We start from the raw sequence: 12,337 nt of genomic DNA on the forward strand, positions 1-12,337 counted from the left end.
ATCAGTAAATTAAGTTGCTTGCCACAGTAAGATAACTGAACGACACATTTTTATGACCAACAAAGCCATATATTTGCTTGAATTTTCACCCAGGGCACAGGAAATGACTCACACTAAACAGATGTTAAAAAAATCTTGGGAGATAAAACAATACAGTATTTTCAGTATATCAGGATACATGTGTAATTCACATACCTGTGGCTTAGCCCATGGGCCCCTAACACCCTGTCATCACTATTTTACTTAACAGAAAAATGAACTGACTCAAGACCCATTCCACATAATAGCTACGTTCTATTAGTTCTAATGTGTTGTCAACACCAGGGCCCCTGGCCCTCCAGTAAAGCAGTAAAGGTCAATTTCCTTGGTTAATTTGGTGAAAATGGGTTTGCTGCATGTGTGTTCCTGAGTCTTAATATCCTATATACTGCTTGATGGGGGTCTCCTGGCTTCCATTTATGGTTCTTCCTTCCTAGAGTTCCTAGGACATGATAATATACTATAATCTACTAGAGCAATTTATTTTCAAAAGTTTGAAAGAATATTTCTGGGAGTTGCTGCTTAATAAGTCAATGCATCTGCAGAAACTTCCAGTATTTCTAAACTGGTAAATTTGTTTGTAAGACATAGTCACGGCTGGATAAGCAAACACTTGTTTGCCTCAGCACAGCTGTATCTGATGGAGGAAAATGCAATATTTGCTCTTCCCTACTTCATGTCATACCATAAAATCACTAAACCTAGTCTGCAGGTTATAGGACAAAGTAGAAGAAACCAATTTTTTTTTTTTGCCTCGTGCTCCCTTTCCTTTGCTTTCCTTCTTCACTAACCTTCTTGTTTTCTTTCTCCAATCTACCATCTTCCTTTTAACTAAGAGTCAGAATGAACCTTTGATCTATGAAAATCTAAAAGGCTTTGCAATTCTGACTCGTTTATTTCCAGACATCAGGGGAAAAAAAATTAAAGGATGTCATTTTCTCTAGTTTGAATTAACCTTCTGGGCTAACACCTGGGGCCTGGGCTGGATGGGTGGAATGTGGAGTTTCCCAAGGAGTCAAATAGGGCACAGTTGGAGCCCACAGGGTAAGCTTGTGGGAAGTAAGGGCAGGTCCTGTTGAAGGGACAGGAAAAGGACAGGTTCGGATGTGCTGAGCTTCAACGGCGGCACCCCAACCACTCCTCCCAAAAGAAGCTCACGGGATATCAGGAGGGAACTCCTGGGATGAGAAAACACCTGGGTGCCCTTGGTGCCGGGATCCCCTCCTATCTCGCAAACACCAATCCTCTAGGAGGACTTCCTCCCCTTCTCCCCCCAAAATCTCATATTCAGACTCACCGTGCAGCACCTCCTCGCCGCAGAGGCCCAGTCCGGTGCGAGAGAAACGCTGTCGCTTTCATGCCGCGCACGGAAGAAGCCCGCGAGGCTGGCGCAGGACGCTCGCGCATGACGCTCGCGCTGGACGCTGGCGCCGGACCGAACTGCGCATGCGCGGCCTGGAAATCGCGAGACTTTTAGAAGCCAGAAGTACCCCAGAGGCTTCCGGTGCGGATCAAGTCGGCCGCCAAGGGCCAAGGCCGCAGCAACCACGAGCCGGTCCATTGCTCATAGTTGGGGCCAGTTGTTCCTACTAGCAGCTGCGAGGTGAGATTGTCGCTGCCTGTTCCTTGAGCCTTTCCCCTGAAGAGCAGCCTCAGGGAATTAGCCTTTCTGTCTAACCCACCTCATCTTGCAACACCTAGACATGAGGGAACTAGCTCCTTCACCTTTTATTTATTTTTATTTTTTAGCTTTTAAAACTTTATTTCACTTCAAAACCTTTATCAGAGACATGGTTCTATTCTGGGGTAGGAGGTGGCCTTGAGCTCCAAAGCGGCTCTGATCTTGCCTCTTCCCCAGGCAGGACAAACCAGACATCTCCCTCCGCAGCAAAGGGATGCAGCCTGGAGGTCATGGCCAGTCTGTGGAGGGGGTGTCGGGTTTCCGAGTGCTCACCCGAGATGGAAAGATTTGAGTCACTCCAATGGAGGACCAAAGTTTGGTGCTAGCTTCCCCTCACCCTGGAAAAGGGGTGGGGAAGTCTCAGGGATTTGGGTGGGGGGAGCAGAAAACAAGCACCCAGCTCTCCATCTGGCTGCAGGAAGCTGGGACAGGGGCCAAGAGGGGCCCATCTGTCACCCTCCAGTCCTGCCAGGCTGCTGGGCTGGGACAGGCGGTGGGGGACAGCCATCTGGCCTGGGTCCTCTCAGGCCAGGGTGGGAATGGGGCCACTTTAAGAGGGTGGGAAGTTTGGGTGTTTTGTTTTAAAGTTTTTAAATTTTTTCTAATGCCTAAGTAAATAAAGTAAAATAGGTACATCTTTATAGATATGTATATCCATAAATTCTTGTGGAGTGGGCGTAAGGTGGGGGCTGTGGGTGCCTGCCCTCCCAGTTTCATTCCTCATCAAAGTTCTGGGTCAGGAGAAAATTGCAGCCAAGTTCTCCAGTTTCGTTCGCAAGGAAAGTGGTTCTGGATCACCAGGTTCTCTGGGAAGCCCAGGGTTTTCAAGTATAGCTTCTTTCTCCTGCATTTTCACTTGGATGTAGTTCATCTGCCAGGCCTCCTCTCTTATGGACCCACCTCACACTCCACATCCGAGATATCCACCAGCTCCCCAGGGTGCTCATTTCAGCATCTGGATGAATTGCTCCTGTTGCTGGCTAATTTGCAGCAAAAGCTGAGAGTTCTCCTGGCCCACAATTAAATAAAGGGACGTGCATGGATTTTAACTCACTTTAAACATCCCACAGCAAAAATCAATTTCATAGGGTAGAGGGGTATAAATGAGCAATGTGCATTTCTCAGGCAGGAATGTTTTTATTTGCTCACCTACATTGGCAGATATAGGATTATCTTTATGGGTAATATTTTATTTATACATTATAAAAATATTCTGGCTGAGACTTTATGTGTAAGGGATAGGTCTGAGCACTGGAGAGGCAGCAATGAACAACAGCCAAAAAAGAAAAAAAAAATCCTGCCCACCCCTTATGCTTAAATTTGTTTGGGAGTAAAAAACAAAAATTAGAATTATGAAAAACTTACTTTGCTTTAATTAAATATATATATTCATATAATTTACACACACATCTAAATATACATATATATGTAAAATATTGACAGTTTGGGCTTTGGGAAATGAACTTCAATGTCATTGGATAGATAGATAGGTATTGGAAAAATACAAAACATTTACACAATAATTAATTAGGGAAGTAGATTTTACTATAGCTTAGGGTAGATAAAATTATTTTAATTGAAGTATAATTGACCTTCAACACTATATTCGTTCTAGGTGTGCCACATAGTGATTTGATATTTCTACACATTACAAAGTGATCACTACCATAACTCTAGTAACCATTTGCACCATACAAATATGTTACAATATTATTGACTGTATTCCGCATGCTGTACATTTCATGCCTATGACTCACTTATTTTGTAACTGGAAGCTTCTACCTCTTAATCCCCCTCACCTATTTCATTCACTCCCTCACTCACCCTCTGGCAACCACCAATTCTATGAGTATCTATGAGTCTGTTTCTGTTATGTTTGTTCCTTTGTTTAGTTTTTCACTTCTCACATGTAAATGAAATCATACGGATTTGTCTTTGTCTGACTTATTTCACTTAGTATAATACCCTCCATCCATATCATCATAATTGTCAAAATTTCATTCTTTTTTATGGGTAATATCCCACTGTGTGTGTGTGTGTGTGTATATACACACATATAGATATTTTATATATATATATATATATATATATGTATATATACCACATCTTTACCCATTTGTCTGTTGATGGGCAGTTGAGTAGCTTCCATATCTTGGCTATTGTTAATAATGCTGCAATGGACATAGGGGTGCATATATCTTTTCTAATTAATGTTCTTGTTTTCTTCAGGTAAATACCTAGGAGTGGAATTAGCAGATTATATGACAGTTCTATTTTTAATTTTTTTTAGGAATCTCCACACTGTTTTCCATAGTGGCTGCACCAATTTACATTCCCACCAACAGTACATGAGAGTTCCCTCTTCTCTACAACCAAGACAACACTTATTATTTGTTGTCTTTTTGATAATAGCCATTCTGAGGCTTTTATCAAATAGGTCTGAGGTGATAGCTCATTTTGGTTTGATTTGCATTTACTTGCTGGTTAGTGATGTTGAGCATCTTTTCATGTTCCTGTTGGCTATCTGTATGTCTTCTTTGGAAAAATATCCTCTGCCCGTTTTTTAATCAGGTTGTTTGTTTTTCGTTTGTCTGAACGATTTGTTTGTATATTTCAGATATTTTACTCCTTATCTGGTATATCATTTGCAAATATCTTGTCCCATTCAGTAGACAGCCTTTTCATTTTGTAGATAGTTTTTTTTCTTCTGTGCAAAAGCTTTTTAGTTTGATTTATTCTCATTTGTTTATTTTTGCTTTTGTTTTGCTTGCCTGAGGATAAAAAAAAAATGTTGTGAAGGCCAATGTAAAGAACTTACTATGATTTTTTCTAGAACTTTTATGGTTTCAGGTCTTACATTTAACTCTTCAATCCATTTTGAGTTTATTTTTGTATATGGTGTGAGAAACTAGTCCAGTATGATGCTTTTTTATGTAACTGTCCAGTCTTCCCAACTCCATTTATTAAAGAGGCTGTCTTTTCCCCATGATAATATACTTGCCTCCTATGTCATAGATTAATTGACCATATGAGGGTGGTTTTATTTCTGGGCTCTCTTTTCTGTCCCATTGATTTGTGTGTCTGTGTGCTAGCACCATACTGCTTTGATTACTGTAGCTTCATAGTATAGTTTGAAATCAAAGAACATGATACCTACCTCCAGCTTTGTTTTTCTTTCTCAAGAATGTTTTGGTTTTTGAGCTATTTTGTGTTTCCATACAGATTTTAGAATTATTTGTTTTAGTTCTGTGAAAAATTCCATTGTATTTTGATAGGAATTGCATTGAATCTGTAGATTACCTTCAGTAGTATGGTCATTTTAACAATATTAATTGTTCTAATCCATGAACAGGGTACGTCTTTCCATTTGTGTCATCTTCAATTTATTTCATCGGTGTCTTATAGTTTTCTGAGTACAGGTTTATCTTCTTAGATTTATTATTTTTGTTGCAGTTGTAAACGAGATTCTTTTCTTAATTTCTCTTTCTGATAATTCATTATTAGTGTATAGGAATGCAACTTATTTCTGGGTATCAATTTTGTGTCCTACAACTTTATTGAATTCATGTCTTACTTCTAATAACTTTCTGGTAGCATTTTTAGCTTTTTTATATGTAGTATCATGTCATTGGCAAATAATGACAGTTTTACTTCTTTCTTTCCAATTTGAATGCTTTTTCTTTGCTTTTTTTTTTTAGTCTGTCTGATTGCTGTGGCTAGGATGTCTCATACTATGTTGAATAAAAGTGGTGAAGATGGGCATCCTTGTCTTTTTCCTGATCTTAGAAGAAAAGCTTTCATATATGTCTTTTATTATATTGAGATGTGTTCCCTCTATAGCCACTTTGTTGAGAGTTTTATCATTAATGGATGTTGAATTTTGTCAGAAGCTTTTTCTGCACCTTTGAGATCATCATAAGGTTTTTATTCTTCAATTTGTTAATGGGATGTATCACATTGACTGATTTTCAAATACTGAACCATCCTTGAATCCCTGGGATAAATCCCACTTGTTCATGGTGTATGATCTTCTTAATGTACTATTCAATTTGGTTCCCTAATTTTTTTTGAGGATTTTGCATCTGTATTCATCAGTGATGGCCTGTAAATTTCTTTTTTTGTGGTGTCTTTGTCTGGTTTGGTGATAAGGGTGAGGCTGGCCTTATAGAATGAGTTCACAAGCATTCCTTCCTCTTCATATTTTTGGAATAGTTTCAGAAGGCTGCATGTTAACTCTTCTTTACGTTTTTGGTAGAATTTACCTGTGATGGTATCTGGTCCTGGACTTTTGTTTGTTGGGAGTTTTTAAAATTAGTGATTCAATTTCATTATTGTTAATTGGTCTGTTTATATTTTCTATTTCTTCCCGATTCAGTCTTGGGAGATTGAATGTTTCTAGGAATCTATCCATTTCTTCTAGGTTGTTCATTTTATTGACATATAATTGTAGTACTCTCTTATAATCCTTTGTATTTCATTTCTGATTTTATTTCTTTGGGCCCTTTCTCCTTTGTTCTTGATGAGTCTGCTAAAGGTTTATCAATTTTGCTTATTTTTTCAAAAAACCAGCTCTTAGTTTCATTGATGTCTTCTACTGTTTTTCTTAGTCTCTATTTCATTTATTTCTGTTCTGATCGTTATTATTTCTTTCCTTCTACTAATTTTTGGTTTTGTTTATTCTTCTATTTCTAGTTCCATCAGTTGTAAAGTTAGGTCATTTAAGATTTTTTTCTTGTTTCCTGAGGTAGGCTTGTATCTCTATACACTAACCTCTCAAAATTGCTTTTGTTGTGTCCCATAGATTTGGAATCATTGTGTTTCCATTTTCATTTGTCTCCAAGTATTTTTTTGTTTCCTCTTTGATTTTTTCAGTGATTCATTGGTTGTTTAGTAGCATATTGTTTAGCCTCCACATGTTTATGCTTTTTGCATGTTTTTTGTTTGTTTATTTGGTTTGTTTTGTCTGTCTTTCTTTTTTTTTTCCCTTGTAGTTGATTTCTGGTCTCATACTGTTGTGGTCTGAAAAGATACTTGATATGATTTCAGCCTTCTGCTTGGGTGATTTCCACTACTCTATATTCTAGTTTGCTGATCCATTCTTCTGTATCATCTAATCTACTGCTGATTCTTTCTAGTGTATTTTTTATTTTAGTTATTGTAGTTTTCAGCTCTATTTGGTTCTGTTTTATATTTTCTCTTTGTTAAACTTCTGTGTTCATCCATTTTTCTCCTGAGCTCATTGAGCATCTTTATGGTCATTAACTTGGATTCTTTTTTGGAGAGATTTCTTATCTCCACTTCAGTTAGTTCTTCTTCTGACATTTTATCTTGTCCCTTCCTTTTGAAAATATTCTTCTGTCATCTCATTCTCCGGATATCTGTTTTTATTTCTACATATTAGGCAGGTCAGTTACATTTCTTGTTTTGGAGAAGTGGCCTTATGTAGGAGACATCCTGTGTGCCCCAGCAACACTCTCCCCTCTGGTCACAGAGCTATATGCTCAAGGGGTGCTCCAAAGGTGGGCTGCATGGGCCCCTCTGTTGTTGCTGGGCTGACTATTGTGAGTACGTTGATAGGTAGAACTGTCCTTTGATCCAGTTGGCTGCCAGGCTTTACCTCATGCAGGCTTCAGGCTGCTGGTGGGTGGGGCTGTATCATGGGGCACTGCTTGTAGGGTTCAGGGGTCCTGGTGCCGGTGCCCAGCCTGATGGTGGACAGGGCTGGGTCCTCACATGACTGGCTGCTTGGCCTGAGATGTCTCAGCACTGGAGCTGACCAGCTGGTGGGTGGGTAAGACCTCAGTGCTGACTCCAGAATGGCACTTGCCAGCACCAGTGTCCTCATGGTAGAACAAGCTCCCAAAAATGTCTTCTGCCAGTATCTGTGTCCCCAGAGGGTTCTCAGTTTCATCCTGTTTCTTTTGGAGGCTCTCCAACATCAGCAAGTGGGTGTGGCCCAGTCTCCTTTCAAATGATTGCCTCCACACTGGATCTTGGAGCATGAGAGATTTTTCCTGAGCCCCTTAAGCATGAAGTCTCTGTTTTCTTCAGCCCTCTGGCTCTCCCATACATAAGCCCCACTGGCCTTCAAAACCAGATGTTCTGGTGGCTCGTCTTCCTAGTTCAAGTCCCTAGGACAGGGAGCCTAAAGTGGGTCTCAGACCCCTCACTCCTTGGGGAGAACCTCTTCAGTTGTAATTATCCTCCCATTTGTGGGTGTCCTACTCAGCAATGTGGGGCTTGACTATACCACTTCTCCACCCGTGCTACTGTCTCACTGTGGTTCTTTATTTATATCTTTAGTTGTGGAAAATCTTTTCCATTAGTCTTCAGTCATTCTCATCAATAGTTGCTCTGCGGATAGGTGTCATATTGGTGTGCCTATGGGAGGAATTGAGCTCTGGGTCTTCCTACTTTGCCCTCTTGGCCACATCCTTGTTCCAAAGCCTTTTTGAATTAATCAACTTCTTAACATTGTTTGAAAACATTGCATATTTTTCTTCCATGTGAAATAAGTCTTATTAAAGCAAAATTAATTGTTACTAACTATATTGCTTGATATAAAATGTAAAGGCCCTTTTAAGGTTGTTGAACATGGACATTGCTTGTATGCTGAAAAGCATTAGTCTGGATTAATGCCAGAGGAACTCACTGATTAGTGAATCAAAAGAAGTTTATATCTTAAGTTTTGAACTTGCAGAGGCTGTTTGCTCTATTTTTTAAATTAAGTCAGTTTCAACTCAGTTCTCAGAAAACAAAGAGTAGATAAAAAGTTGACTACTTCATAAGTCAGGGATAATACCTAAACTATAACTTGCACATTTTATTTGTAGCCTTCAGGAGTTCTTAATTTGAAACTAAAATTTTTGATTCTGTTTTACTTAATATAAAATTGTATTCAAATGTATCTGTTCTAAAGTCATGAGTAATTTTTATAACATAAAAATGAGGGCTTCCCTGGTGGCGCAGTGGTTGAGAGTCTGCCTGCTGATGCAGGGGACACGGGTTCGTGCCCCGGTCCAGGGGGATCCCGCATGCCGCGGAGCGGCTGGGCCCGTGAGCCATGGCCGCAGACCCTGCGCTTCCGGAGCCTGTGCTCTGCAACGGGAGAGGCCACAACAGTGAGAAGCCCATATACCGCAAAAAAAAAAAAAAAAAAAAAAAAAAGAGATAAATTTTATCCCTTTAGGCATTTCCTTCAAGTGTGTTCAAATTTAACTTTGGTTACCTCAGAATTAATTGAATAACAAGGTAAAGAAATTTAGATTTTCCTCACTCACCACAGATGGCTGCAACTAGAGAAAGCACATGTACAGCAACTAAGACCAATGCAGCCAAAAATAAATAAATATTTTTTTTTTAAAAAAGTTACCTTTAAATTGCTCCAAAAATTAGCAATGTAATATGTGGAAGATTTATATTTTGAAAAGTACACAAAGCTGATAAAAGAAAGAAAAGGCATAAATAAGTGAGAGATACACCATGTTCATGGATTTGAAGACTCAGTATAAAGATGTTAATTCTCTCAAATTGTTCTATGGATTAAAGAAATCCCAATCAAATTCCAGCAGGACTTTTTGTGATATTTACATGCGGGATCGAAATTGTTTATGGAACACAAAATTATTGGGATAGCCAAAATGATTTTGAAAAGAACAAAGCTGGAAGTCTCAATATCTGGTTCTATCTATAACTGTATTAAGCTACATTAATCAAACTAGTGTTATATTTGTGAGAGGATAGACATATAGATGTGTAAAATAGAATAGAGTGCAGAAATAGAGTCACATAAACATTCAATTGATTTTGACAAAGATACAAAGGTAATTTAATGGAAAAAGGATAGACTTTGCAATAAATTGTGCTATAACAACTGAATATCAATATACAAAAAAAAATTAAACATTGATCTTTGCCTTTTCAAGGGAGGAAAAACCTTTTCCTCTATCCATCTTAGGTTATCATTAGGGGCCCTGTGAAGGAGACTGGCCAAAAACACGTTAATGAGAGAAAAACAAGTTTAGTATCATGTGCATAGCACTTACAACTGGGAGTACTCAGAGATGAGTAACTCGAATTGGTAAAAACTTTGGTTTATATATCATCTTAGGCTAAAAAAAAAGGAAAAGGGATTTTGGGGTTCTGGGCAGGGGGAGCAAGTTATGGGAAGGTGACCAGGAAAAAAAATTGGTAAACAAGGGTTGTTTAGTAAGGTTTGTGTTGCAACTTTAGGTCAGTGCCTGCTCCATTAGTAAGAATTGTTAAGAGACCTCCTCTTCCTGGTAGACATTTCTAAGGAAATGGAAATTTCCTTTATAAATGTAAATTTCCTTAAAAAGGAAAATCTGTGCCCTGATTTTAGAGCTTTCCCTGTGTCTCTTGGTTCTCAGTGCCCTTTGGCTCCAAATGATTCATATGCCACAGAGGCATATTTTGGGGTTGCATAGTCTGGTACCTTTTACCTTATACTTTATATAAAAATTAATTTAAAATGAATGATGTGTCTAAATATAAGTGTAAAACTAATATTTTTAGAAGAAAAGAGAAAATTTTCAGGACCACAGATTAACTCAACTGTTCTTTGTTAAAACATCAAAAGCATGATTCATAAAAGAAAAATTTGATAATTGGGCTTCATCAAAATTAAAAGGTTTTGCTCTGAGAAAAATACTGTTAATAGAATAAAGAGGCAAGCTAAAGATGGAAGAATATATTTTCTCCATAGCTGTTGACAGATGATGTTAAAATATTTGAATAAATTTGAATATTTGAATGATAATTTACTACTGAAGATATACTGATGGCAAATATGCACAGTAAAAGATGCTCAACATCATTAGACAATGGAAAATGTAAAGTAAAACCCCAATGAGATACCACTGCACACCTATTAAAGTGAATACATATTTTTAAAATGACAATAGTAAGTGTTGAGGATCTGAGCAAATGTAACTCATGCATTGCCAGAGGGAATGCAAAAGTGCATTTCTTATAAATTAAACATACTTTTACAATATGACTGAGCAATTCCATTCTTAGTTATATATTCAGAGAAATAGAAACTTGTTGACAACCTTTATATGAATGTTTATAGCAGTATAATTTATAATTATTGAAATCTAGAAACAGATGTCCTATGGATGTACATTCATACAGTGGTACACTACTCAGCAGTAAAAAGAACATGCAGCAACGTAGATGAGTCTCAAATGCTTCCTGAAAGAATCCAAAATCAAGGTTACTACCGTACTGTATGGTTTAATTTACATGACATTCTGGAAAAGTCAAAACAGTTAGCAGTAGCCATGGGTTGATATGTGAGGAGAATGTGAGTAAAACAGGAGATATTTTTATAGTAAGGAAATTCTTCTGTATTCCAATCATCATTGTGATTACATGACTATATGAATTTCTCAAAATTCACTGAATATACATATATATATTCTGTTCAGTTTTCCAATATACATATAGTCCATTCAGTGAATTTTCTTTGTGAATGCATGTACATATATATGTATGTGTTTATGCATATATATATGTGTATTCAATTATTACACATAAGTAAACCAAATTTAAACAAAATTCCAATTAGACATATTTTAGGATTTCTATTTCTCTTCTCAGTGTCTCCATCATACTCTGTATCCCTCTGTATTTTTGCTAATTCAACAGAATTTCATTAGAGCTATCTTTCTTTTATAATTTCTCTTTTTAGCTGCATCTGCTATACTGTGATCTATCCTCTGAGTTTTCATCACAATTATACTATTTTTCTTAGAAGTTCTGGTTGGTTATTTTTCCTATCTGTTCTGTGTTCTAGGGGTAATACCTTCTTTCTTATTCTCTTGTACTATCTTTTATTTACTAAAATATTTTACATGTCTTTTATATTCTATACAAATTCATATTATGTATTTTGTTATTTTTTGTTTTTTTAATTGGAGTATAGTTGATTTACAATATTATATTAGTTTCAGGTACAGCATAATAATTCAGTATTTTTATAGATTATGCTTCAGTAAAAGTTATAAGATAATAGGTATAATTCCCGTGCTATATAATATATCCTTGTTGCTCATCTATTTTATGCATAGTAATTTGTATCCCATACCCCTAACTTGTCCCACCCCCTTTCTTCTCCCCTCTGGTAACCACTAGTTTTTTTTTTTTTTTAATCTATGAGTGTTTCTGTTTTGCTATAAACATTTGTTATTTTTTAGATTCCACATATAAGTGATAACATGCGGTATTTGTCTTTGTCTGACTTATTTCATGAAGCATAATATTCCTTAAGTCTATCCATGTTGCTGCAAATGGCAGAATTTCATTTCTTTTTATGACTGGGTGGTAGTCCATTATGTATGTGTGTGTGTGTGTGTGTGTGTGTGTGTGTGTCACATCTTCTATATCTCTTCCTCTGTTAATGGACCCTTAGGTTGCTTCTGTTTCTTGGCTATTGTAAGTGATGCTGCTATGAACATTGGCGTACATGTATCTTATTGAAATAGTGTTTTGTTTTTTCTGGATGTATAGCCAGGAGTGGTATTGCTGGATCATATGGTAGTTCTAGTTTTAGTTTTTTGAAGAACTTCTGTACTCTTTCCATAGTGACTGCAC

General features: G+C 37.4%; 1 long non-coding RNA gene across 1 annotated transcript in view; it reads left to right on the top strand.

Moving 5' to 3' along the window:
* Window positions 1-1,543: 1,543 nt before the first annotated feature.
* Window positions 1,544-12,337, top strand: part of LOC141275779 (uncharacterized) — a 106,118-nt gene continuing 95,324 nt past the window's right edge. The window contains exon 1 of the long non-coding RNA XR_012324071.1: window positions 1,544-1,642. This is a non-coding gene — a long non-coding RNA (uncharacterized lncRNA). The remainder of the gene's footprint in view (window positions 1,643-12,337) is intronic.

Source organism: Tursiops truncatus, chromosome 11, assembly GCF_011762595.2.
Source record: "Tursiops truncatus isolate mTurTru1 chromosome 11, mTurTru1.mat.Y, whole genome shotgun sequence".
Classification (NCBI taxonomy): Eukaryota; Metazoa; Chordata; class Mammalia; order Artiodactyla; family Delphinidae; genus Tursiops; species Tursiops truncatus.